The sequence below is a fragment of the Sorex araneus genome, chromosome X, assembly GCF_027595985.1.
Source record: "Sorex araneus isolate mSorAra2 chromosome X, mSorAra2.pri, whole genome shotgun sequence".
Taxonomy (NCBI): Eukaryota; Metazoa; Chordata; class Mammalia; order Eulipotyphla; family Soricidae; genus Sorex; species Sorex araneus.
Window position 1 is genome coordinate 55050068 of NC_073313.1, and position 3851 is coordinate 55053918.

General features: G+C 36.1%; 1 non-coding gene across 1 annotated transcript; it reads right to left on the bottom strand.

The window, feature by feature from the left end:
- Window positions 1-3480: 3480 nt before the first annotated feature.
- LOC129400479 (U6 spliceosomal RNA) lies at window positions 3481-3586 on the bottom strand. The gene has a single exon (XR_008627714.1). It is a non-coding gene; the product is annotated as a U6 spliceosomal RNA (small nuclear RNA).
- Between the last annotated feature and the right edge of the window lie 265 nt (window positions 3587-3851).

Genomic DNA, 3851 nt, shown 5'->3' on the forward strand with positions numbered 1-3851 from the left:
TGTCAGCCGTAGAGGCAGGGGTGGGGTGGGGGTTGCCGGAAGGATACGGGGTACATCAGTGGTGGAAAATGTACACTGGTGGAGGGATGGGTGTTCGATCATTGTATGACTGAAACTCAAACATGAAAGCTTTGTAACTATGTCACGATGATTCAATAAAAGAAATGTCTGAGTTAATTTTTCTGTTGTAGAATTAATATTTGTGCTTGAGAAGGGGTATTGAAGATGAGGTAAAGTAACTTATAAAAATATTCTAATAACTACTGCATATGTGAGCTTTGATATTTACCTCAATTCTCCCTCCAGATGTTTATGATTTTATTCTGTTTTCCTCCTGTGTTGGTTTCCTTTGCAGAACTGTGAAACGACTGTGGATAGAGATGATGTGAAATGGTTTTGAATATACTTCTCAGTGTAGCAGTTGCTACAGACTACTCCTATCTTGAGGGTTGCTCTCTCTCTCTTAGCATTTTGGTGCCAAGGATTGAATCCTGCCACACACAAAGCATATACACTAGCACTGTCAACTGTCTCCTAAGTAATATTACATTTCTTCTAGAGGTTGTATCCTTTTATAAATATAAATATTTATTTTATAAATATAAATAGATAGAGTTCTATTCATTTATATTTAAGATCTATTTTAGTAAATTTAGTAATTTAGTAAAATTTTGCATACATTGAGAGATTGAGGCATACAATTATAATTTTTCATATCTTAATGTTCTAATCTTGAGGATTGTGTCTGGTGATTTATTATTGTAATTCTTTATGCATAATTAGCTTTTATATTTTGAGACCAAGGAGCTCCAAGATGAGATGGAGGAAGCCTTTAGAAACAACATCATATGGGAAAATGTCTGAAAACAAATGAACAGCACACCAGAGTGATGAGTTCAAGAGGTTCAGTAGAAAAATCATTGGTGTCCCAAAGGAACAGGAAGGTGAATCTGAAGAAGTTAAAGAAATTATAGATAACAATTTCTGAGTAGAGGATTAAAGACAACAAAATATGAAAGACTTAAAGGGTCTCATTGAAAACAAGCTCAATAGGAAATCTCGAAGACAAATTGTGCTCAGAATGATAAAAACCAAAAGCAGACAGAATATTGAAAGCAGCAAGATCAATAAAAAGAATCCATATACAAAGGAAAGCCTGTAAAATTCGCAGTAGATCTATCACATGAGACTTTACAAACCAGAAGAGAATGGTGGAATATAGTACAAAAGCTTAATGAAATGAACACAACACTAACAACACTCTATGCAGCTAGATTATCAGAGTTGAAGGTATGGTACAAAGCTTCATAGACAGGCAACACCTTAGGGAATTCAGGGTCTTGAAAACCAGTTTTGCAACAAGTGTTAAAGGAGTTTCTTTAAAAGACAGGACAAAATTTCCACCACATAACATTGAGTATCACATTAACTCATGGCATTTATAGTTGCCCTCTACTAGATTAAGAAAGGTATGCTTACTTCTACATTGCTAAGGGATTTTATACATTTTTGTAATTAATGGTTTCTTTTATACTAAATGTCCTGTATTGAATGATCTATTGATCTTGCCCTCACGCCTGGCTGTCTTCCCCGGGATCCCTCAGAGGGGATGGGCTCCAGCTTCCCTCTCCACCTCAAGCAGAGCTCCCGGCGGCCAAAGACCACTGGAACCTAGCTACAGCCATGCTCGAGGCCCCTCTCCACACATTCGGACAGGCCTCACGCATGAAGGTACCGGCAGAGGAACCCAGGTGTGTGTAATCCCATCAATGGCCAACATCCAGAGACTTAAAAGCAAGCTCCCAGAAGATATCTTATCATCTACTTATCCCTCTGGGAGAAACTTGCAAGCTAATGAGAGCTTCCTGCCCACATGGGACAGCCTTGCAAGCTTCCCATGGTGTATTCATATGCTAAATCCAGTAACTAGCTGGATCTCATTCCCCTGACCATGAAAGAGCCTCCAGTGTGACATCCTTGGGAGGGCCGAGTCTAGAGAGAATTCTAAGATCTCAGGGAAAAGACGAATTAAGATCGCCCGCTCGAGAAATCGACGATTAACAGGATTTCGTGATCGTGATCGTGATTGTTTTTAAATATACACAGAGAGTTTTGTTGCAGTCTTTTACTTATTTTAATGCAAAAGTATCTATAATATAATATTTTCTACTTTAAAGTAAATATTCCCTTTCCTAGGATAAAACACACCTTTATACTTTTATAGACCTATTTGGATTTTCCTTGTTAAAATTTTCCTCTTACTAAATTTTACAACTTGTAGGATTTACCTATTTAATGCAAATTTTAATGTATTAATATAGAATTAATCATACTATTATTATTATTATATATCCCGTTGATCGTCGAATTTCTCAAGTGGTCTCAGTAACCTCTCCATCCGTCCCATCCCTGAGATTTTAGAAACCTCTCTACTCAGCCTTCCCAACGATGCCGCATTGGAAGCATCAATGAAAGCTGGATCTCAATCATACTATTACTTAAAATTTTTATAGCACTGTAGCACTGTCATTACTTAAAATTTTTATATCACTGTATCATTGCATCACTCTCATCCCATTGATCATCGATTTTTCTAGAGCGGGAGTCAGTAATGTCTCCATTCATCCTAGTCCTGAGATTTTAACAGCCTTTCTTTACTTGTTCTTCCCTGCAGTGCCACATTGGAGGCTCTTTCAGGGTTACAACACGGAGAGCTTGTTTCTATAAAAGAAAAGTACAGTTTTTGAAAAAAATTGTGCCCTATCAAATTATCATTGATTAACAATTTTGCTAATCTTCAGGAGATTATCTCTATTTCTCTATATGTACATAGGTGTCACCTAATACACAACTGTAAAAAAGAAATCTATATGTGATATAAAGAAGAAACATGGTAAGGGAACAACAGATGGTTACATATCATAACTGAAAGTTTTGTCTATATAATTAGCTTAAATGGTGGGTGGCAGGTGGTAAGGGGTCCTTGAAACACTTTTGGTGAGGTGAGAATGTGACATTGAAATTATGTATGCATGAAAAATATAATTGTAAAGCCTGTACCTCAACAAATGTTATAAATTAAAAGAAATAAGTACATAAACAAATAAAAAGCTTTTACATTTTAAAAGATAATACATTAATTGGTTTCATTTTTTTGTTTAAACGTTTAGTAAAAATTCTCAGTGAAATCATCAATATACAAGTATGTTTTTAATTAACTAAAAATTCAACTTATGTTATAGTTATTCATTGTATTCAGTGGTTATTAGCAGTTTGTGTTATTCAAAGAACTGATTCATTTCATAAAATGGTTGAATTTGTTGTTATAAGACAGTTGAGAGTAACTCATTAATATCTTGTGGAATAAATAATAATTCCCTATCATTCCAGGTAATAGAATTTCAGTCTCTTTGAGGGGTTATCTTTACTGAGATCAAGCTGATCTTGTCCATTTTTGTATTTCACTTAAATGTTTTGTACTTTAATCTTTATTGTTTATTACTTTGCGTGTCATTCTTGCGCAGGGGACATGCTAATCTTCTCTGTATTGTTCCAATTTTAGTATGGACTGGAGCGATAACACAGTGGGTAGGGCATTAGCCTTGCAAGAGGCCATCCCAGGTTAAATTCCTCGATCTCTCTCGGACAGCCCGGAAAGCTACCAAGAGTATCCTGCCCGCACGGCAAAGCCTGGCAAGCTCCTCGTGGCGTATTCGATATGCCAAAAATAGTAACAACAAATCTCACAATGGAGATGTTACTGGTGCCCACAAGAGCAAATCAATGAACAACGGGATGACAGTGCTACAGTGCTACATATATTACTTTGGATAATTCTAGTTTAAGTTTAT